The 24,908-nt window shown below is 36.9% G+C and overlaps 1 protein-coding gene across 1 annotated transcript in view; it reads left to right on the forward strand.

Annotated features, from left to right (window-relative positions):
- Positions 1-24,908, forward strand: part of ESRRG (estrogen related receptor gamma) — a 182,983-nt gene that overhangs the window by 150,247 nt on the left and 7,828 nt on the right. The window lies entirely within an intron of this gene.

A 24,908-nucleotide genomic window follows, 5' to 3' on the forward strand; every position in this document is an offset into this window, starting at 1 on the left:
ATCTGGACTTCAAAATAAAGGTCCACATTTACATATCAATGAATGTTGTGCTTAATAACTCACGTTAGTACTAAGAAGTATACAAAAGTGTTTCCACTGTTTTTTTTCTCAGTTCAATCACTGCCCCATTCCTCACCTTTCATTTTATATCCATCTTTTCTGCTGTATTTATCTGCTTTATCACATAATAGAAGAAATGTATCTGCATAGTAATACCACCAAAATAGGCACTGCTTTCTTCCTAGCTGATGGTGGTTTAGCAGAAGATACTGCTGAAGAATTTGACACATTGCTGTGACCCAAAGTCTTGATTTTGTCAGGATGTAGTGAAAAGTAGGGCAATGTGAATCATTCTAACATGTATTTTAGCCCTTGCTTTTCAGAAATATCAACTCAACATTTTTTGACATCTTTGGGGTAAGAACTTGTGATAAAGCTATGTTCTTGAGTAAGTCAAATTGGAACTATTCAGCCATTGTATAATGGAAAATATTGAGTCTGATTTTTGTTGTTGTACCCTGAAAACTTAGAAATGATAGTCTATCATTATGCAAATATTTCATAAATGTTAAAACAAAAATTAAAATAATAGCTTAAAATTATTTTATGGAGATCAACTGGTTTTTTTTCTTTTTCTTCCCCTAGAGAATACCATTATAATGGCTTTATTACATTGGGTAATTATGTATTTAACTATATAGGCATGGAATGGGCCATTACAGTCCACTGGGTAAATAATACACATTTTAGAAGCTATTTATAAATATGTATTTATTTAACAGACCAGAACGGATATTTGAAGGTATTTTCATTTACTGAGATAATATATAGCTTTTGATTGTTTGTTTTTTAAATCTTCAGGAGATATTCCAAGTACACTGGCAAATAATATGCATTTTTAACATTTAAAAATATAAGGGGTATAAATAAAATTTTAGTTTAATATGTTTCTTTGGGAAAGATCAGAATGATTCCAAAGATGTCAAAACTAGTCAGATATCACTGTTGGATTGGTTTTTGTCAGTTTTGTTGCAGACTTATTTTGAAATGAATCTTAAAAAAAAACATGTTCTGTCTGCCTCTCATATGCATGAACCCACAAACACACTTGCCAAATACAGTACATGCACAAGTAAAAAAATATACACTTTTCTCTTCAGTCCATTTTTTTTTATAAACCCAGTGCAGCTATTCTTATTAGAGAGCCAGTTTGGTCTAGTTAAGGTTATGGCACCAAGGTAGAAACCAGGAGATTGTGAGTTTTAGTGCTGCCTTAGGCATAAAATGAGAGGTCCTTGGCAGTGGTGGGATTCAGCCAGTTCGCACCACTTTGGCAGAACCAGTAGCTAATTTTTTGTTGCCCAGGCCCAGAATGGACTTCTGGAAATGGCATCCACACAGAGAACCATTTGTTCACATATTTGAATTCCACCACTGGTCCTTGGTACTCTGTGCACTAGGTTATTTTTCTGCAGGAAAACAACTAAGCTCAGAAGTCACCAAGGGCCTCTCATTTCAACTCTGAGATACAAATATTTCCTTCTGTCATTAGACATAAAAGCTGACTGGGTGATTTTGGGTCACCTCTCTCTTTTTCTCAGCCTTCGACAATAGGCTTTGGCAACAAGCCAGTTGGCTAATTCCCTTTACAACCAAGTAGACTCTGCACTTGTAGGAAACAGTAGGAAGAAAACTCTAGAAAGAATATATATAATCTTGTAATTGTTGTTGTTGCTGGTTGTGAAGTTGTGTCAACCCATTGTGACCCCATGGACAATGTTTCTCCAGGCCTTCCTGTCATCTACCATCTTCTGGAGTCCATTTAAGCTCACACCTACTGCTTCAGTGACTCCATCCAGACACCTCATTCTCTGTCGTCCCCTTCTTCTATTGCCCTCAATCTTTCCCAGCATTAGGCTCTTCTCCAGTAAGTCCTTCCTTCTCATTAGGCGGCCAAAGTATTTGAGTTTCAACTTCAGGATCTGGCCTTCTAAGGAGCAGTCGGGGTTGATCTCTTCTAGGACTGACCGGTTTGAACGCCTTGCAGTCCAAGGGACTCGCAGGAGTCTTCTCCAGCACCATAGTTCAAAGGCCTCAATTCTTTGGCATTCAGCCTTTCTTATGATCCAACTTTCACAGCCATATATTGCAACTGGGAAAACCATGGCCTTGATTATACGCACTTTTGTTGGCAGGGTGATGTCTCTGCTTTTTGGTATGCTGTCTAGATTTGCCATTTTGTAATTACAATGCTTAAAATACCCACGGCAAATAATTGAAGGAATAGTTAAGTTACTATTACTAAATGTTTCAAATTAGGTAGGGTAAAATCCTTATAAATTGAAATGTTGATTTAAAGCTTGTGGCACTTATTTTGAAATAGGATGCCTTTTTATTGGTTTTGTTTGTTTATGTGCCTTTGAGCAAGTCTTGTAAAGTAATAAAGCATGAATAAGAAAAGAACATATAGGTAAAAACATGCAAAAGTGATATGAACTGAGAATAAAGATATTCAGTAATTTGTACTTGCAAAATATCTTACAAATTGACTATTTTTTTAAAGCACAGAATTAGACAGTAAAGTAGTCATTGGCTATATCAAACTGCAGTACCATGGGTGCTAATATGATCAGTAAAATTATGCCCGAGTGTCCTATAAATAAAGCTAAGGATCGGATAGGAAGTTGAATTAGTGAAGAAATGGCCCGTATTTTCAATAACTTTTCATCTGTGCATCACAATCTTCCTCAAACTTAACAGTTGGATTCTCTGATTTGTTTTACTCAAGACTGCTATACAAGGCAAATACCCTGTGCTTCTAATATTTTTTCTTATCCTTTCTTTCCAACAAATGCTTTTATAGTTGCAAATATAAAAACAATGAAATAGTTGCAGTTATAAAATATAATAAAACTTCTCTAATCATTTTTATGCAGTTTTTATTTCTTTTAATTATTGATTGGTGTAGATCACAATTTTTAAAAAATGTAAGCAAAATAAAGAATAGGTTGTAAAAAAACCCTCTTAGATTAAGATTTCAGTGAAGGCATGAATTCATGGAGAACTGGCATTCTGTTTAAGGTGAACTAGAAAGGAATTGAGTGGAGAGTTAGCACTTGGTTGAAAATAAACATGTCTTTCTAATTTGATGTTCTCTAATGTACTTTATTTGCTTCCTTATACACTGGGCTGTATAAGGCCATCATACCTAGCAATAATTGTCATCTGATCACTGAAACTACAGGTGGTCCTCTGAGCCCAAATTTTCTGTTGCTAAGCGAGACATTTGTTAAGTGAGTTTCACCTCATTTTACGACCTTTCTTGCCACAGTTGTTAAGTGAATCACTGCAATTCTTAACATTCCTGTTAAGTGAATCTGGCTTCAGCATTGACTTTGCTTATCAGAAGATCGCCAAAGGCAATCTCATGACCCCGGGACATTGCAATGGTCATAAATAAGAATCAGTTGCCAAGCATCTGAATTCTGATTACATGACCATTGAGATGCCGCAGTGGTCGTAAGTGTGAAAAATGGTCATCACTAAATAAACTGTTGTAAGTTTAGCACTACTTGTAGTAGTATTTACTCAACTAGAAGACTCCAGACTTGGGAAAAAATCACTTGAGGGGTCATTGGTCTCATTAGATTTCACTGTTGCATTTCCTGAATTCTCTATTTAATAAAAGAAGAAAGAAATAGCTATACTTTTGATTAAAATGGATACAATCTGCATTTTGTCTATGATCTCTTAAGATAGCAAAGGTCTTTTTTAATTTAGCAGATTACAAAGCACAATTAACATATTGTTAAAAAGATCATGATCTAAAACCTTTCTGAGCTTCTCCTTGGCAAGTTGATAACAGAAGCTGCAATGGGTAACAATTACCTTAGTTGCTGTAAATTTGCTTTCGTTTGTGAGCCACAATGGTAGCAAGTATCTTCCTGTATCCCAGAGGGAAACATTTTCTACCTAATTAATAACACTTCGAAGAATACCCAAGATACTGAACCATATCTTTCTTATTAATGGTGCTGTCTCCAAAGAGAGAATCCCTGAATCTCGACACAGTGGTGAATGTGAATGTCATATTCCTAGGTTATATAGATATCTTTGAAAAACTGCTGATTTGCTGATGAGGAGAAGGAGCATGGAGGTTTAAAATCACCGCATATTTTAGAAATAGTTCAGTTGTGGAATATTTCATATGTAAAATCAGATGTGTAAAACATTCTTATACCAAGATTAACAGTTACAAGAACTGCAGACATCTACATCAGACATACTGATTTCTTAAACACATAACTTTGATTAAGGTTTTCTGATTTTTTGAAATAGTGTTAAATGTGATTTACTCTGCTGCATAACTTTCCTTGCTTGTTAGAAGAATATTTGTTCATGGTGATTACAATATTTCTGATTCAGGCCACAGGTGAAAAAGGGCCCATATATGTGAAGAAAGAACTATTTGAATAAAAACAAAAGATGATGATGTGAAATCTCACATCAGTCACATCAGGTTGTTTATTTATGGATGACTTGGATCATTCATGTGTGCCTCTGTTTAAATCAAGCTGATTGGCTGCATCAGCAAATTAATAAAATTTGACCAATAAGTTGATAAACAAAGAAATGCTTTCTCCAAACAAATATATTTTGTTTCAGATAATGTGTGTCACACAAGAGCAAATTGTACTTCAAAATAATTTATGACAGAATCATACATAGGATTCTACTTATATTGACAATGGGCTAATCATATTGAAATCAATAAGGTCATATGCATATGATAGTCAAAATTTGCCTGGATTAAATGATAAACTATTGGTTCTCACTTGTCACAGATATTTTAATATTTAATGGAAGGGATTACAATTCCCTTTCAAAATCTTAACATCAAGGTATTTTACATGTTTTCTATGTATCAATAAATAATGGATTAGTAAATAATCATTGAGGCATGTTTTAAAATGAATTCATTGATGTTTTGAATCTGCAGCAATCTAGTCTGTAATTTACTAAAGAGTGGTGCAGAGAAAAAAAGATTTACAATCATATGCAAATTTTCATGTTTTTAGTAATAGCGGGATAAGAAATGCTGTGGAAACATATGCACACACTTGACCTGCTGTTCATCCTTATTGCTGAAGAATATAAATCAAGGACCCCCACTCTCCCCATTTATTTATTTATTTATTTATTTATTTATTTATTTGTGCTTGCCTTAATAGTTCTTGTAAATTTTCATGGAGTCATTAATGAGTGTGCACAATGAGCAGCAAACTACAGAAGCCCTAGTTTTAAGATATGTGGGAACCATTAAAGAGATATGGGCAAAGAAATACATTGAACTGGAATGTGGGTGTGTGCTCCAATAAGGCTGCCAGTTTAAAAATCACTCCCCTGCCTGTCTTACTCACAAGTTATCATTTCATCTCTAACATGGTCAGTCACACACACACACACCCAAAAAAAGATAACAGATGATCAATGATCATCTCAGAAAAATCTTTGTGGGATATTTTGGCCTTATGTTAATAGGGAAATCATTAATGCCATCATTAATCAAAATAAAGGAAAAGAAACTATAAAGATTGATTTGGCAAGAGTTATAGAGAGAGATGAGTGGCGTTGCTAAATGCCCAAAGCTGTTCAGTTAGTGTTAATGTCTACAACAAGATATAATTATTTGATGTTAAGAAATAACAGACTGATTGTGAAAGCTTTATAGTAACTTTATAGTAACTGTTTTATGTGTGTGTGTGTGTGCATTATAGACTCTTCATACAATCTCTGTTTACAAGTCATGCCATAATTGCTTTATTTCACCATATATACATAAAGCCACTATTTTTTTAAAAAACAAGTAGTTTTCCAAAAGGTTTTTATAGGATATGAATATTTTATCCATCAAGTTCCAAATAATATATTGAACTGATCTGGTAATACCTAGCAATAAACAGTGCAATACTTAACTTTTATTTACAAGTGTTTTAGCAGCAGCAACTTTCAACTGGAAGTATTGTCATTTTGTTCTACTAGCTAGGAAGGAGATTTGGCTTGACCAGGATAGTTAGATCGGAATATGTACAATAAAAGAAAATCTGCAAGAAACTTTTAAGTCCTTAAACAAAATTGAAGCCCATATACTTTCTTTTAAGTGAGGAAAATTTCAAGATGCCTTTGAAAGACATTTGATGAATGATTCGTAAATTTAACCCAGTTTTGATTGGTCAATTAACTCTTCACCCAGAAAGTTGTTTTTTCAAAGGTTTTTGGACTCATCCTTTAAAGGTTTAGTATTGACATAATAGAGACATATAACCTGTAGTTGGGATGTCTGTGGTATTGGCAGGTTTCATAGCAAAAGAAGGTACTAAATCATTTATTTATCAATGATAGCTCCAATAAAAACTGTCATTGTGCCATTTTAAAAGCCTCAGAAAGAGTCATTTCCCTGAAACCATTTAAGGCATTCAAAGGCAATTCAGTTCTGAGTATGTGTCAACTGTAGTACCTGAGCTGTCTGATGGACATTGACCATAATAGATACAAAACTTCATACTGGAAATGCCTTGTATGTAATTTGATATGAAGAATTGTAGTGATCTGGCTTTAGTTATTTAATCCTGAATGGAAAATGATTCCATTATCTGTGATCCTCATCAAAGCAGCCTACTCCTAAGTGGCCTTTACAGCCTTGTCTCACGCTGTGCTTTACCAACCTTAGTCAGCAATAAGTATGAAAATCCACCAAGTTACAAAGACTAGGGGAAAAAAAATCTAATTGTGTTGTTTACTTGTTTATTTATATTAGCTATTGTATTCTCCATTGTGTGTAGTTTTTCAGATCTTTTAAAGCAGGTTCCCAACCCCTGGTCCGTGGACCAGTACCAGGCCGCGGCATGCCAGCAATTGGTCCGCACAAACAAGCAAAGCTCCATCCGTGGGATGCAGGCAGCTCACAAAACCACACACTCTCTGGTCCATGGAAAAACCTTTCTCCATGGAACTGGTCCTTGGTGCCCAAAAGGTTGGGGACCTCTGTTTTAAAGGTAGTACGTACATATTTATATACTATGTATTGAAGATATTGGACAACTATATGTCTAAAATGATATGTAAGCCATCTAGAGCTTAGGGATCAAATGTCACTGTGAGTGAATAGATGGCTATATAAATTTTCTAAAATAAATAAATAAATATAGGATTTCCTGCTTGAGCAGGAATGGGACTAGAAGTTAGACCAGAAGACCTCCAAGGTCCATTCCAACTTTGTTCTTCTGTTATATGAGGAATTCCCCATCAGAACTATATCTGAAAAAATGTTTATTTCTCTCCCACCCCACCTCATCCCAGAGAACGTCAGAGGAATACACAGTGTAAGAAAACAAAGTAATTCTACTATGAATAAAAAAGGAAGGTTGGATTCATGGTACCTGAAATTTTTCCCAAGCACTGCAATCTCTGTCTTCTGTCATCTCAAAGCAATGTGCCTGCATTTCTGTGTAGATTTATAGTTTATCTTTATCTGTGGCTTCATCAGTAGGTAACTATTATAGCTACCTTGCCTTGGATATTATTTGGGCCTGATAGATCTGTCTGAAGTTCATCAAAGGAAAGCTGAGTGGCTAAAAGCCATTGGGTCCAGCTGAGGATGAAATACGAGCCATCAGCCTTGGTAATGGCTGTAAAATTTCATAATTACACAGCCTTTATTACATTGCATAATGATCCTGAAGCAGTATGGAACAATTAATTAAGATTTTCAACCGTGGCTCTTTCAGAAATTAAAGGTGCTGGTGGCTGAAAACACAGCGAATGGGAAATGTCTAATTCTAAAAGTGTTAAGAGTCGTTTTGAAGCACTTCCAGAGTACAGTTTCCATGAAGTAGCATGAATAAAACAATAGTAGTTAGGTAACTAACTTTATGGGTAACTAGCATCCATGGATTACTTTACTGATTAAGTTCTATTCATTGTTTGAAAATTATGTAAGCAAATGTCAGCAAGTTTTTCCCTCCTCCCTGTTAAGACTGGATACTTAACCACATGTCTTACCTAGTAATCTGCCACACTTGTAACTCAGTTGCATTAATATTACCTAAGGCAGACATGTCAAACTTGCGACGTCACGTAACGTCGTGCAACGTATCAGAGTTTTTTTTGCCATTGCCGGCAATGGGGTGGGCATGGTTTCCCAATGATGCATCCCGCCCACAAGCCAGAAGCTTGACACCCCTGACCTAAGGCATTACATAGTGTGGGAGAATTGTATAATTATGCACTATATTGTATTGAACCATTTTTAAAAATCTCTATTCCATCCTTCTTGAACCTGGTACCCTGCAGATATTTTGGAACACAACTCTCTGAATTGTGAACCAGTACGGTAAATGGGATCTTGGGAAGCATGGCATCAATCCCTCTAGAAGGTGACAGATTGGGAAAACATTTTACACTTTGAAAATTTGAAGTAGAGACATCTCCTCCTATATGATTTTTCAGGTTTGAATTGTAATTAAGCTGGGGAAGTTTGGAATGTTTGACATTAAAGAAAAAAATTCCTCAAAGTGATCCAATCAAAATCAGAATAGAGATAGAAGGAACCTTGGAGGTCTTCTAGTCCAAACCCCTGCTCAAGCAGGAGACCCTATATAATTTGAGACAAGTGGCTTTCTAAACTCTTCTTAAAAACCTCCAATGTTTTTAAGCACCCACAACTTCTGAAGGCAAGCTGTTCCACTGGTTAAGTGTCCTCACTGTTAGGAAGTGTCTCCTTAATTCCAGGTTGCTTCTCTCCTTGATTAGTTTCCATCCATTGTTTCTTGTCTTGCCTTCTTTGGAAAATAAGTTGACCCCCTCTTCATTGTGGCAGCCCCTAAAATACTGGAGTACTACTATCATGTCACCCCTAGTTCTGATTTTCTCTAGACTAGCCATACCCAGTTCCTGCAACCAATCTTCATATGTTTTAGTTTCCAGGTCTTTAACCACCCTAGTTGCTCTTCTCTGCACTTTTCCCAAAGTTTCAACATCTTTTTTGTAATGTAGTGATCAGATCTGGATGCAGTATTCCAGGTGTGGTCTTACTAGTATCCGTGTTGTCTTCTTAGCAACAAATCAGAAGGAATTTCTTTCATCTAGGAATGCTGTTTCAATCTCACAGACTTGGGATTTTTTGGTGCTTTCCCATCCAGGTTGTGCATGATTTAGATATTATTTAACTTTGGGGGATCAGCAAAACTCAGCTAAGTTCTTCAGTTTGCTGTGGGGCTCTGTTGCTATCCTAAAATGACAGAATTTTGCCACCTTTGCCACCCTTGAACAGTTTCCATACTGATCCCAGAAAGCCTTTATTATACAACTTAAATTTGATGAAATTTAAGTGGGAAGAGGAAATGGGGGGAGGGTTAGATGAATAGGTCCAAAAATAAAGTGTTTATTCTTGGCAGGCACAACCAAGTGCTTAGAATGGGTTTGGTTAGAAAGATTGAAGATCATTTATTTATTTGTTTGTTTGTTTGTTTGTTTAGCATATGGCATAACAAACATGGACTTACAATGTATATTAACCTTTCATCTGAATTAAAACACAATAAAATATGAATGTTAAAAAGATCTATATTCAGATATCAATGTCTAGGCCAATAACCCATTGAAGCACAGCATGGTTTGTTTGAAAAAAAATCAGAAACTAGACCAGTATATGCCCTCAGTTTACAGCCAGTCATGATGTGATATACAGTTTGACATGGGACCCTGCAGTCACACTGAGGGGAGGATACTACGACCCATTTATACAAAGAATCCTAGCAGATGCCATGTGAGGTGCGAATCTTATTCAGGATTGTTCATTGCTAGCAAGAGAATTCAGAACCTGGCACCTTTTGAATAGGATCATCAATATGTCTTCCTGTGTCTGGACATTCAGCAACCCATTCGGCTGGGTATCAATGTTAAAGTTGTTAAGCACATGTTGTACACCTGCCAGTGGGGCCTTCCTACATTTGAGCCTTCCAATTGATAAGTGGGTAAGATCAGTGGGTACTGGTAGGAGAGAGTTGTTCATAAATTTTCAATATTCTCTCACTAGTATATCTTGCCTTCCTAGAGCTGGTGGTGCCATGTGGCTTAGAACAGGAAGCCAGCATATAGGAGTGGTTTTAATACATCCGCTTACAATCTTCATGGTTTGGCTAAATCTGGCATCTAACTTATTAGTATGGCAGTTGTTAAGCCATACAGGGCACAGTATTCTGCTGCAGAATAGACCAGCCCTAGGGATGATGTTCTGAGGGTGGCCGCTGAAGCTTCCCATTTAGCTCCACTTAATTTCTGAAGAACAAACTATCTGTTCGCCATTAATGAGGCTTTGTGATGATTTCCCCCACCTTTTATTATTAATGAGGGTAGAATGGGTCAGGATTGTTGCAATTAGCATGTATTCATGCCTATTTCCCTTTAAGGTGCCCAATTACAAGATCCTCTTGGTATTAGTGTCAGTTCCTGTTTTGGACTAGTTTGGATCTTTGGATTTCAGGCTTTCCGTACCTGATTAGAATATATTACAACCCCCAAGAATTAAAACATAGCTGTAAAGTATCATAATTCTTATTGCCTCTCATTTTATCTTATTGCATTCTGCCTTATTTCTCTTGATCTGACCTCCTGAAGGGGCATCTTGCCATCCTGCAGAGGTCTTCAACTGATACTTCTGTCCTTTGTTGCAAGCTTAAATGTTATTCCTGGCAGGTGCAATAGAGAAGAGTGGAGTGATGCCAAACACTATTTGTGTCTACACTGTGACAATGGAGTCAGGGAAGATCATTGCTTTGAGTTTGATTCGATTACAATGCTGCATTTTAACTGAGCCACGAGGAAAGCCCAGCAAATGAAAATAGATGAAGAAATAAATATGTGCTGTCTAGATATTGTTAAAAAATGATAATTTAAAACAACTTATAGCCCGTCACATTTATATTGATGGGTTTCTTGTGTGACCATTTGAAAAATCAATATATGGCTCAAGTCTGAGAGGAACTTATCGAGGTGATAATAAAGCTGAAGAAACTCTCAAATGAAGAACCTATGAAGTAAAATATTGAGATTGAAATTCTCCTGCTTCTAAAACAGAGCCATCTGCATTTCTCAACACTTAGAATACTGCCTCCCCCTCTTGCTGATTTGATATGGATTCCACATAATATGTGTTATGTTTTTAAATATTTTGTGCTCTGCTGAGGGTTCCCTTGGGTGCCTTTTAATTATAAACTTTTGCCAGAAAATTTAGAACCGATTAAATGCTTGGTTCATTGAGGAGTTGGCTGCTTGAAGTTCTTTTGTCGAGTCATTTATTCCCTTAATAGGAATTTTCTGATTGGTTGTCATTCTTGTTCACCTACTGGGTGTCACTGCCTCTAAAACACTTGTCATTCTTTAATGGAAACAAAATAGTCATTGCTGTCAGAGCTGCAATGTCATTCCACTACCCCTTGCTGTGTCGGCAATAGTGAAAATGACAGAGCGGCTCTCAGTAGGGGTAATTAAAATGTAAATATTGATATTTTATTATTTGAAATTACTTTCCAGTGCGGCATTTAATATCTCTCCATCTGTGCGGCTCTGTTTAGCGGTCACTTTAGTGCAGCTCTGGGATGCCGAGCGGCGGCTTGATCCCCGTTATGTCAAAATGCTTGTTGCTGCTTAATTTTGATATCTAATTAAGTGGAAAAGTACAGTCCACACTGTAATCCATGGCATCTTAACCAGCTGCTTGGGTATATTTAGAATTAATCTCCACTATGGAATCATCCTAATGTATGCAATTAAGAGTCTGCCAATGGCTAATTAGGTGTATTAGAATCAGGCTGCTCCCCCCCCAACACACACACACACACACACACACACACACACACACACACACTTTCTTTTCTTGAACTGTTGCAGACTTCAGATACTCTCCTTTCTCAAGTAGCTTAACAAGTCAGGCCAGGTTGGTCTCCAACAGGGGATGCCCAGAGCTCAGTATTGAAATTAGAGACGCAGATGCTGAGTGATGAAATTCTATACCATATTTAAAGTTCCTTTTTTTAATGTAATCTAGTCTTCCTGAAGTCACTGAAAAAGCCTAAATTATTTGAAAGATTCTTCTTGTTTCTTCTTGTGAAGCTTCCCAAATAGTCCTTAGAAATTCTATAATGAGTTTACTGTTTTAAAAAAGAGGGTTATACACAGAAGATTAAAAAAAAACCAAGCAAACAAAAACTCTTAATTTAATCCTCCCTTGGGTCAATGGTTAAAAGTAACTTAGTCCATTAAGATTACTTTAATAATTTAGACATAGCAAATGGGGCTGTCTTAGAATCAAGGTGGTGGTAGTGATTTTGATTGTATTATGGTTTTACAACACAAATCCTAAACTGAATTTTGGTAAGGTTGCTTTTTAATAACTCCAATCTATGAAGCTGTTTAAATTGTGATGTTGAAATTTAGCCCATGAAAATTGGTCCCATTTTTTACTTCCACCTCTCTATTCCTTCATCTAGTGAGGGAGGGGGTGGGGGATGGCCAGAATATTTAGAGCAAGTAAGGATGTTTGTCCTTAAACATATGAAGACCCGTTTTGTGCCAATATGTACAAAGGAGCAGGAAATCCAGCCACAGAAAAATGCTATCTACATATTGTGATATATCACTTGGAAACATTAGGCAGATCTTCTCATAATCACAAGATAATGTTGTGTCACTAAGTAATCAATCAATTAATTAGACAATCTAGTGTCTGTTTCTGAATTCTACTGGAGAGGAATGCCACCAGTGGATCTCTACCAAAGCAGACAGGAAATGGAGCAGGGAAAGTGAGCTGGAGGGGGCCAGGAGAAAAACCAGGCCAGGAAAGAGGCTCATTTGCCCAAGTTCTGCACACTCATCAGCCAATCCTAACATTTGCTTTTGTTTCTTGAAAACAAAAAGATTTTATTTTCTTTTTTTCTTGAGCAACTCAGCTAATATAATTTTACTTCTGCTATATTTGAACATTGTTTTCTACTTGTTTTCTAATTTTGTTTTTTCTATTTTTGTTTTTTTTAAAGGCTAATTGTTTTGGAATAATGGAGTTTAATCTTATTAAAAATTAAAACTTAGATCCTTTGGGGGACCCATTTTCTGAATAGGAGATAATATGAATCTTCTAAAGCCAAATGCTCATAGAGCCACCCTATCATTTTTGCAACAAGCCTTCCCTATGAATTCCTGACTCAAAGATTAGTAAATTCAAATCTGTTTTCAGATAATAATTCTGTTAAAACGCTGTTCAGTTTTTAATCTTAAACACTTAGAAAATACTGCAATGAAATGAATTAAATAAAAGCTTTGACTCATGCTCCATTCATGCTGACTTGTATAGATATCTCCATGCAGACCTGATAACAAACTTGGTCCCCCTGCCCCAACTTTCAATTGCAGCCGACAGCCCCAGTTTTCCCAGATAGTTCTCCACTGATTATCAGGGTCAACCCTGCCTACTATCTAAATCAGCCAGGCTGGGTAGGAAAATTTCCATTTAGCAAGGAACTTTAAAAATAGTCCAGTTTAAATTACAAAAAGACAATGTATTTTAAGAGTTGTTGAAAATGTAAGTTTATAGGGATCATTGCAATAGAATCATTGCAGAGATATTTAGCCTGCATTTTTGAAGAGAAGGAGAAGAAGTAATGCCCTCCTTTCCCAAATGGCTTCTTTATAAAAGCAAATAATGATTATTTAAAAATTGCTTTTATGGTTTTTGAGGACCCAAAGGACCGCAGCAGCTATCTAACTTTTAATATGAACTGTGACTGCTGCAGATTTGGGGCCCCTCCTTGTCCTTTTCTCCCCAAAACTCAACTTATTCTTCAAGTTGTTCTTCCTGAAGTTTGTTATGTAAGTCTTAATAGAAGTGTGTGTGTGTGTGTGTGTGTGTGTGTGTGTGTGTGCATGTATGTGTCCACTGAAATATATATAACTGGCATTTAAATTACATTAACACCTTTTTGTACAGCCTGAGTGAGAGATCACACTAGCCAAGCGTCTTTCCTGTTTGTAAATGTCTAATTTGCTGTTTTTAAATTGCTGTGAATCTTCTTTACTTAGTCCTGCTGCATGAATTCACTGTTGCAGATATTTCTGACAAGTGGACGTTAGCTTAGTGAGAATCCATTGTTCTTAATGGATTGAAAAGGACGTGCAGTGCGAATGCATTTTCATTGCCATACGAGCTCTCTGCTCTTGTTTCAGGGAGATGAAAATCGTGTGGCGATAAAAGCCCTGGGTTTCTCCATCTCTTTTGTTGCACTTGCTGTGGGGCTTGTTGAAAAGGTGTTTATGGTCAGAATTTTCCAGGTCTCTGTTAGAAACCATTTATACTTTCTATGAACTTACATGTAAAGAAAGATGAAAGGACCATAAAGGTACATTTTAAATAAAAAAGAGATGTAGACCACCATGACACAACTGGAGTTTTAGACTCTGTGTGGAATATATACATGATAAATAGTTTTACTGTAACATGTATGTCTTGCATGAAATGATCAAAGACCTCCATGTAATATTAATATTAATAATTCCAAATAATTGGTGCCTCTTTCTTTTGCAGATAATGATTAGGATTCAGTGTCTCGGGACTTCAACAATATTTATACAGTAGTCCTAGTAGATGACAAATGTCCTGTAGATTCCATTTAAAAATCACAAAATAATTTGGGCCAGCTATTGCCTTACTACCTACGATTATGGAGAGATCTTGAAAAAGCTCAGGAGCAAATGCCTTTTTCCAAATCTCCCCTTTGTGCAATGAAAGTTATGATGAACTGCAAGCTTCTATACTCACTTGCAAATGGAACCTATCAGATTCGGCCTCCTAAATAAAGTTTAGTTCAGTTCAAATTAATGCAGAATTGCTATGTTCAATCTGTGGCAGGTGTCAGCTGTCTGGCAGATCCCAAATAAGACTGAACTTATTGCTACTTGGAGATCACCAGTGAATCCCAGGATGTAAGTTAGACTGAGAAGCTGGGAGAAAAAAGTATTTCAGACGAGGCAATGGCAAACTGATTCTCTTTTGTTGGTTTAAAAATCCTACATAGATGTGTCTAAAAAATCACCAGGAAAAAAAACTGAATTTGAGAAAGTGTTTATCTTTCATCTGTTCAGACATTACATTTGGTACATGCTAAGTAGGCAATTGACTCAAGAGCTAATGATTAGGCCTCTTGTAGAGTTTCAAAAAGCTAGTCCAATCCAAACACTTTCAATCATGATGGCAAGGAAAAAAATGGTCAGGTTGTCTCAATATCACATTTTCTAAACTAAAAGTTTATTGCTTTCATTTCCATATTAGTTTTTTTTCTCTGTAAACAAGGCATATACAAAATGTGTGTGGGTTTTCCTATGTATTTTTGACAAAATGTACATTTTGAGTACTTTTTTAAAAAACATCATATTTTCAGAAGCAATTTCCTATCATATCATTTGTGTTTACCTAATATTCATCTTTTTAAGAACACATCTTCTTAATGAATTATTTATTTTGCACTTTTTCAATTCTTGATTGTACCACAAGCTTTGGAAAAGTGAAATTTTCAACATATCAGTATCTTCTGATTCACATTTCTATGGGATGTTTTAAGAACATAACTACCAAACAAATTTCTCAGCCATTCTGCCTTTATGTATTATAGAAAGCAAGAGATGATAATGGTAACCATATTTCTTCACTTTCTGTTAGGGCTTTACAAAGACCATCGAACTTTCTTTAAAACTGAAATTGAGAGTTCTAAGAATAGTCCATTCTGCCTGACATTGGTCCTGGGATAGTTTCACCATTCTTGCAGAATAATTCTTTGTAATGTTATAAAATTCCATCTCCTTCAGGGAGATTTCTCCCTCCCCCATTTCTTTACTGAGAAGTGGTTAGGGCTCCTCCCATAATGATGAAAAAAAACCCTGTATATTGCACTAAAGTCCATTTTTAAAACATTACTACATGGCGTTGTTGAACTTTTAAGTAGGTATGTGCATAACTTTGTTGTCAATGCCTAATTAATCATTCTTTTAAGTCAAAACATTTTGAAGAAACTAAGATTCATGTTTGGACAGCTTCCTCTTAAAAGAGCAGTGAAATAGCTGATCAGTTGTGCAAGAAAGGAGGAGGTAATGTTCTATTGCATCAACCTATATTCAGGTGACAGCAACCTGGGTGCAATCAAGGTTTATTTAAATTATTTCCCAATCCAAATATGTTTTCTAATGATTTTTATTTGTTATGGTTCACCACACAGTTGTTTTGGTCCATCAGCTGCCAGCAGAGTTAGCAGAGTCAGACGACGAGGAGGAGGGGTTAGGGGGAGTCTGGGTCAACTTCGGAACCTTTGGAAGGAAGCAGAATCAGAGGCAGATGCAGAGCCAAGGCCATCGGTTTGTGCCCAGGGTGGAGGGGCAGCTGTCTTCGGGGCCTGAGCTGAGGGAGGGGGAGGAACAGATGGGGCCCATCCCAGATGCACAAATGTGTAGAGAGGAGAAGAGAGCAATGGAAGGCAATAAGTCGGCTCTCAGGGAAGAGAAGACTAGACACTAGCCAGCCTCTCCCTGGCTGGGAAATAAATAGTAGGGGTTTGGGAGTGGCCTGTTGTCAGAGACAACCATTCGTTTTCCAGGGTACATCAATTAAGTCAGATTCCTTTGCCAAAACCAGGTTTGTCTGGACTACTTGCTCTGTATTTGAGTTGCCAACTGAGTCTCCCTGCTGGAAACTAATAGGTAGTGAATTTGCCTCAGCCGGTGTGAACAGGGACTGTTTCTGCTTGGCTTAATCCTTGAAAGACTTTCTATCTGGAGTTCTCAAGTGAACAGAGACTGTTCTTGTCCTGTGTCAGAAGGGGAAAAGACTTTCCTTTGTGACTACTTCCTTTTGGTTGTGTCTACTCAACGTGAACAAAGATTGTTCCTGCCCTGTTTTAATAAAAAGGGTTAATAAAACTTGTGAGTAAGCAGTTTCTCATTACTTGTGAAGGCTGGGTTAGAACAGCAATCACTTAGATGTTTAGACTGGATTTGGCATTTTTATCCATCTATTGAGTCCTTCCCAAGGATCTGGGATAGGCCAATGTTTGATGGCATTAAAGGTACTGTCACAGGATGTAAGCTATTCTGAGTAAAACTACTCATTGCAATTGACTGATAGTGATTTTATCAATGCCAATGGTGTTCAAGTGATGTTTCAGATGTTTTGGGATTGCAGCCAAGGCATCTATCATCATTGATATATCTTTGCTTTCTTTTGCCACAGTTATTCTACTTCTGTTTGCAGGTATTTGTATTTGGTGTTCTCCAGGTCTTTCTCTCTATTTTATTGTTTCCAGGTACTACCATGTCCAGTATCCAGACTTCTTACTAACAGTTGTTAAGTGTGGGATGTTGTTGTTGGGGTGCTGGTGGATGGTCATACAGTCAGCCAGATATTTAGACTGGATTTGGCATTTTTATCCACCTAGTCTGTCCCACGGACTTGCAATAGGCAGAAGTTATTTGGTGATATTAAAGTTTTGTTACAGGATGTAAGTTACGATTATTATTATTGTTGCTGTTGTTGTTATATTTGGACTGCTGCAACAACTTGTTCAGACCATTTCTGTGGCATTTTTAAACCTCCCAGGAAGTCTGTCTTCACTGCTCAATTGAGTTCTGCCACAGTCAAGAGTTTTTCAAATAAATTTGGATCAATGCTAGTCACTGCCTTGTCTCATGAGTGTTCTTACCACTCATCCCAAAGGCAAACAGTTTTATCATGACTCTGAACTGATGACACATTAGTTAATCACTGGATCCGGTAACCGAATCCCTACCCTCTTCATCTCCCAAAGCTGTGATTTTCCTAGAAATCACAAAGGTCCAGCAAACATCTTCTGCAGCTGTGTTAGTGATCTTGGTTTGTTATGCTCTTGATTTGTTTATAGTTTAGTATATTTAATCCCTTGGCCATGTTGATGGCTTTGGTTGTATTTCAACAGCAGTGTCCACACTTCGAAGGTGATACGATTCTTTCCCAGGCAGAGATATGACACAAAGAATATGATCAATATTCTTGTTGGTGAAGTACTTTTCATCATCTTACAGCCTTATCTGACAATTGTAATAATTAGAAGAATTCTGCAATGTGATGTCTATGTATATAAGCCTATTCTGATGCTTCTAGCAACATGCTGGAAAAGTCAGACCTTGAAATTAAGCAGCATAATGGTGATTGGTGGAAGGATTTTGCTTTGAATGGATTCTTCATGAAAACTTTTGTAGCCAGAGATAATTTTTTGAAGCTTTGTACAATTCTATCATGTGCTTCCTGAAAGATAAATGTAGAAGACAGAATGTACTTTGTGTATCATACTACAACTTTAAAGGGTGGCGTGGTGGCTCAGAGGTTAATATGCTGGGTTTGTTGGATGAAAACTAACCATGCAGCCTGGCCCAAAGGGTATGGTGGTCGATGGTATTGAAGGCTGCTGAGAGATCAAGAAGAGCAAGGATGGTTGCACTACTTATATCCTGCTCTTGCCAAAGATCTTTGACAAGTGTGAGCAATATAATTTATATCCCATAACCGGGCCAGAATCCTGACTGGAAAGGTGTTCAGATAATCCATTTTATCCAGGACCCTCTGAAGCTACCAAGCAACCACCTAAGATGGAAAATGGAAAACTGGACAACGGTTGTCAATGTGGGGGAATCAAGTGATGGTTTTTTAAAGAAGGGTAAAACCAGGATCTCCTTAAAAGGCCAGAGGAATGTCCCCTCAAGCAGTGAGGAATGTATCACTGCTTGAACCCACCGACTAGTAATTGTCCTAGACGTTTTCACCAACCAAGCAGGATATGGATCTAATTGACAGGTGGTTGCACTGATAGCATCAAGCACCCTGTCCATTTCATCAGGTCCAACAGGATCACACTGTTCCGAGATAACTGGGCAAGACCATTCTTTGGGCATCTCACATGGATTTGCACCATGAGTGGGTTCCAGCTGGAAACAAATCCAAGTGACTTTGTCCACTAAGTGTTGAACAAATTCCTCTGTGTGACTCTGAAGATGATCAGCCAAGCTCCCCTATCCCAGAAGGGATCCAGTGACCAGAACAGAGCTGTGATGCAACACTCTGCAGATGCAATAAGAGCAGATAAATAATGCTGTTTTGCTGTCCTTACCACCCCAAGATAGACTTTAATAGCGGCTCTAAGTTGTGTCTGGTTGGAGTTATCCTTAGCTTTCCTCTAGCTGTGCTCTAGGTGTCTATTAACCCCTTTTAAGACCCACAACTCCTCCATGAACCATTGGGAGAGTCAGAAGGGATGGGTGAAGAGAGGCTGCATAAGTGCAATCTTATCCAGAGCCCTGGCCTACAACATTTTAGATGAATAATACTCCTTTATCTTTCAATTTATTTTGATATACTTTCAGAATACAGAAATGACTATTAAGCAAATAGCTACTAAATAATAATTATCTGAAGCTGGTTTTTTACTTATCAAGTAAATGGAATATATTCTGCTTATACAAAGAGATTTTAGAATCTGTTAATAAAGCAATATTATGTGCCTGACTCTATGCAATGTTATGCATATTACATGAAATATTATAGCATATTATATATACAAAATTGCATACCATTGTAAGTATGAAAGCTGGCAGATACTTTGCAACATGTGTATGTGTGTATATGTGCATTTTGGACACATGAAGATGAAATTGTCAATGTCAAGGAATCTTAGGGAGGGGACCATTCTTGTATACCTAGAATTTGTACTTAGAAAGTTCATAAGGTCTCATGAATATAAGGTGGCTGAAGCAAGGATATAAAGGCTTAACTCATTGCTACTTTCCATAAAATAAATAGGTTTCTAGGCATAACATAGCTAGTTGATGCAGCTCATAAAATATAATCACAGAACTGCTCAGAACAAATCATTTCACAATTATTTTGAAGACTTGAGTTGAAACAAGTGATAAATGATTTCAATTCTAACAGCTTCTTTTCGGACAATTTCAAATATCACTCTGATTTCAGGAAAGAACTATTTATAAATAACTGAATCTCATATTTCTCTTCAATATCATTTTACCTAAAATCTCACTTCTTTTTATTAATGTTATAGTTTGATAGAAACAGGTCAGGAAAGCTCCAAAATGAAATGGAACCTCTAAGCCAGTGTTTCTCAACCTTGACAATTTTAAGGCATGTGGACTTCAACTCCCAGAATTCCACAGCCAGCGTTGCTGGCTGTGGAATTCTGGGAGTTGAAGTCCACATGCCTTAAAATTGTCAAGGTTGAGAAACACTGCTCTAAGCTATACATCTGATGAAGTGAGCAACAGCTCATAGAAGCTATGCCATTTACAGTAATACAATTTGTTTGTCATAAAAGTTGCTTACCAGGTTCCTGATTTTCTACTGCTTAGATGCATTTGCATTGTTTCGAGATCAATAATGTATCAAAACAAAACTTCTGGGCAGAAATCTAGGTTTCTACTTTGTTTAACATACTTAGGCAGATTAAACAACATCCAACACTGTCTAAATAGCATGATTCTGTTAGATTTTTCTATTGAAAATTATCTAAGAATGTCTTTAGTCCATATTTTTTTTATTTAAAGAATTGAAATAACTTGTTCTGTTGTTATTTAAATGATTTTTTTTATCCTTCCATTTCCAGTGGAAAAAACAAGACAAAATATAACTGGTTAAAGTTATCATTTAAAATACCTAAATGACACCTAACTTTATAATTGATGCAGACTGTCCCTATTCTGTTAGTAGAGAAATATGTGGTGCACACAATACAAATTTGTGCTCACATAGAGCATTTTCTCTCACGTAAAAAAGCAGGAATCCTCTGCACGCTTTGAGGATTTGGACTGTGACCAATAGGTATTAGATGCTTGTAGTGTATTTTATTTCCAGAATGGAACAAAATAATTCAAACAAATGGAAAGAATCAGAGACAAAGGCAGAAAATGCAGCAACTGGCATTCCTTTCCAATTGTTGATACTATAATATTTTGCCAGTGCTCTTGTAATAGTATAATTGTTTTCAAAAACGGCATACTAAGGGTACTGTAGATAAACCACAAATGTGCCTCCAGTGTCTATAAAATCCTAAACAGACTGTAGAAGAGGGTCTTTGGGAATGATAATGATTTAGGCTTGTTATCTTAGAGACGTCTGCTATGCAAGAAGCAAATGAAAAGCAAGTGGACACAACAGTCTGTTTTAAAAGAATATGTACTATATATCCACATAGACTGAAGCTGAAGAATTAATTTCACCAGACAGAATATTGTGGAGGGTTTATGTGGTTAAAAGCACCAAGGGCTTTGTTGCCATTTATATTTTATTTTCCTATAGTACTTTATGAATATAGGAAAATGAAGACAGAAGGAAAGAATCAGGCAAGTTGCTAACTTGCTCCCCCACATACATACTTTGTGATAACAGAGAGTCATTAGATTCTAATTACCAAATGAAGTGGAAGGTCCTTTTTCGCTGAAAACTCTTTATTTATAGCAACAGTGCAATCTACTGAGGAAGAGAGATAGATCGGAGAGGTGAGAGCTAGCCCACAAATCGTTGCCCTTGTTTTATGGCTATTTACAAGAAACTGCATAGAATTATAGTGGTTTGCATTCAAGCATCGTTAAAGTGGAAGAAAAATGCCTCGTAGGGGTTAACTTCTTATGCCTGCACTGCAGCCTATTTCTGTCAACACTGGACTTGGGAAACAAACATTTATGCTTTGTGAAATGGAAGTGTATTTTTGAAGACTAGCCGTCAGATATTTTTTGCCCTTCACACTTTCAAATGCTTAGCCTTTTTTCTAAGTTGACTGCAAAGAGCATCAGTTTGCCAGACTAAAAGAGAGATGGTGGGGGATTTGGGGTGGGGGGAGGAAGGGGCAGAAAGTAAGCGAGAAAAAGAATGGGTAAGGGCTGGGTTGTCTTGACAAGTGCCCATGGCATCACCATCAAATATATGAGTTTCAAGTAGAAGATGGCAGGAGGGGTTGGCACAGCACATGCTTCCTTCCAGCCTATGACCTCTGGCTACCTGATTCTTGAGAAGCTTTTCAATCCTTCCAAATGATGTTGTTCCAAACTGTCATCTGGTTTACTCGGAGCACACTGTCTCGCAAATAAACATGCTATTTAACTGCAGGTCAAGGTACAGAGCCATTCTGCTAGCAAAATGCCTAAGATACATTAAATGGCACTGACATGAAGAGAGAGATGAAGAGGGATCAAAGTTGTCAGCAGCATGCATGGAATTGGTCTGCACTGGGGGAAAAATGCACCATTGTGCATTGAAATGTATTTTTTAAAAGCCATAATATAGTTGAACATTTAAAATTATGACTTGTCAAATGCTAGGGATTAAGGGACCGGGTATGATAAAATTCAAAGTTCAGGGCAACACCAGCAAGGCACTATCTTCCAGATTTGGGGAGAGCTCAGGGCTGTGTGGCTGGAAAATGTTAAGTGGTTAATGGGAAATGGGTGGTATTCTTTCACAGAGTACAGCATATTTAAACGAACCCTTACATTGGTTTATTCTGCAGTACTTTTTCTTTGTGTAGAAGTTTTTTTAAAAATATTTTATGATACCAAATTGTTCTGGTTGTTGTTTGTTTTTCTAAACAACAAAAATATTTTAGGTTTCATTTTATGAATTAAAACACAGATATAAAATTAAGCTTTAAAAGCTTTAGTATTTTTAAAAGGCTCTCTTCTATTACCCACCACCAAGATTAAAGGTTTACAATGAATGGCTAGTAATAAAATATGATTTTACTAATAGTACTTAAAGAACATGGCATACAATCCCACAATTCTATCTCCTGCATTTTATTTTCTGGAGTATATAAAAAAGAAAGAAACTGCACATGTGCACACCTGTATATTTTCTATTGGCATAAACAAAAGGTTTCATTCACAATTAGGGGCAACATATTTCCTGCAGGAGGAACAAGCTGTCCTGGGAAATTGTGTAGAAATATGAAAATCTGAAGAAATGAGAAACTGTTTACCCATTTTTTAAAGTCTGACCAAATATCCCTTCATAAAGGTAGCATTGGAGGGTTCTTTTTAATGTTTTAATGCCTGTTAGCTACTGTAATTGCTAGCAAAGCCCACTGTAATTTAAAATAAAAAAGTAAAAAGTAAAATGCACAAATTAGCATATAAATAAAAAGCAGGAAAGTGGAAGCTTTGGGAGGAATATAAAGGAAAATGATTGAAATTGAAACCTCTTTAGAGATTTTATTGCTTTTTTATTTATTTATTTGCTTAATTAAATGCCCCTGAAGTGTGGTGAAACATGGTTATAGTTAAAAAGCAACTGTTACTTTGTAAATCGTAGGGACAAAGGGCTCTCCTGACTTTAAAGTTTCCATGCACGTAAATGTCAATACACTGCCTTCTCCATCATCAGCACTAAATTCACATTGATGCCTCTTTTCTTCTCTGTATTGATCCTTCCATGAGAACGTAGATTTGTATCTGTTAATTAATGCGTCCTGAAACAGCGTTTGTATTAATCAGGCAGATAAGAAAAATTGGATGCCTGCACCCTCATGACAACCGTAAAAGTGCTGGCCCTGATAAAAATCATGGACGGACCTCAATAAAAAAGTTCCTCCTTCCACTCAATAAACTAATCATCCCTGCTTTTAATTATGCGGCAGAAAGATGTGTGGAGATTGGAGAATGTGTAAATCTATTTACTAACAGCAGTGTCTGGGAGGGAGAATGGGCCTGTCACAGGACACTGCTGCAGGCAACGTTCTCTGTCCATCTGCTTCTTGAGAGAGAGGCTGGAGCTAATTGCAAATAGGCCTTCCATTTTAAGACCCTTTCAAATTATTATTTCTGTTTCATTTCATTCCATTTCCCATAAGAAGCGTGGGGCTAGCCCCTTGTCATTTTTCAAAGAGGTTGGCTTTGATGTGGTTGATCTTCTCTTGGGGACATGACACATGTCCTTTTTAAAATAAAGAACAGTATACAGTATGGAAAATGTAAATAAGAATTAAGAAATAAGGAAAAGGAATGGAGAAAGTGTCTCGATAAAGTCCATCACTTTTAAAGCATGTCTTCTGGCCTGGAGAGAGTTTTGATTTCTTTTAATCGGAATACATTTGGTTCCAAATTGTGCAGCAGGCTAATCTAAACTGATGTCTAATTCTTGTGCCTTATGTTTTCACCACGGTGTTTGGCAAGATTCTGTGTGTTTTAAGATAAATGAGCAGCAACAACCAAGGTCTGCTCTTTCTATAGGATCCCTGTCAAGGCACAAGTGAGCAGCTCCATAAGTCGCACACAGAGAGCTTTAGACATGTCTTAAGACCCACCCCACCCCCTTAAGAAAAGCTTGACTAATCCCTTTTGATGATTTTATTAACTCCTGGGTGGTTGCAGGTGCCAACTGGCAAAGTACAATATTTCATGGATAGGCCAGGAAATCTCTCCTTCACTGGGACCTCCTGTGATAGGAGCTTTGTCAGGCAGAGATAATAAATTAACAGCTACTGTAAATAGGTGCCTGAAAAAGTATGGCTATAAAGAGGTTTGCCCTTAGTGATCCTATTAAAAAGGAAAGGAGAGATAGTGAAACAAAAGCAAAAACCTAAATTCATTATATATACTCTCTCTCTCTCTCTCTCTCTCTCTCTCTCTCTCTCTCTCTCTCTCTGATGGTGTGATTACTATTCACTTGGCACTTTAATGTGCCATTCTGTTATTTGAGCAGTGTGGTGGAGGCAGAAGCTATTATAGAAGTAATTAGCGTCTTTTCTGTAAAGGGTAGGTCTTACCGAGGTTGAAGTTCA

Source organism: Protobothrops mucrosquamatus, unplaced genomic scaffold (genome assembly GCF_001527695.2).
Source record: "Protobothrops mucrosquamatus isolate PMUCROS unplaced genomic scaffold, P.Mucros_1.0 scaffold1626, whole genome shotgun sequence".
Lineage (NCBI taxonomy): Eukaryota > Metazoa > Chordata > Lepidosauria > Squamata > Viperidae > Protobothrops > Protobothrops mucrosquamatus.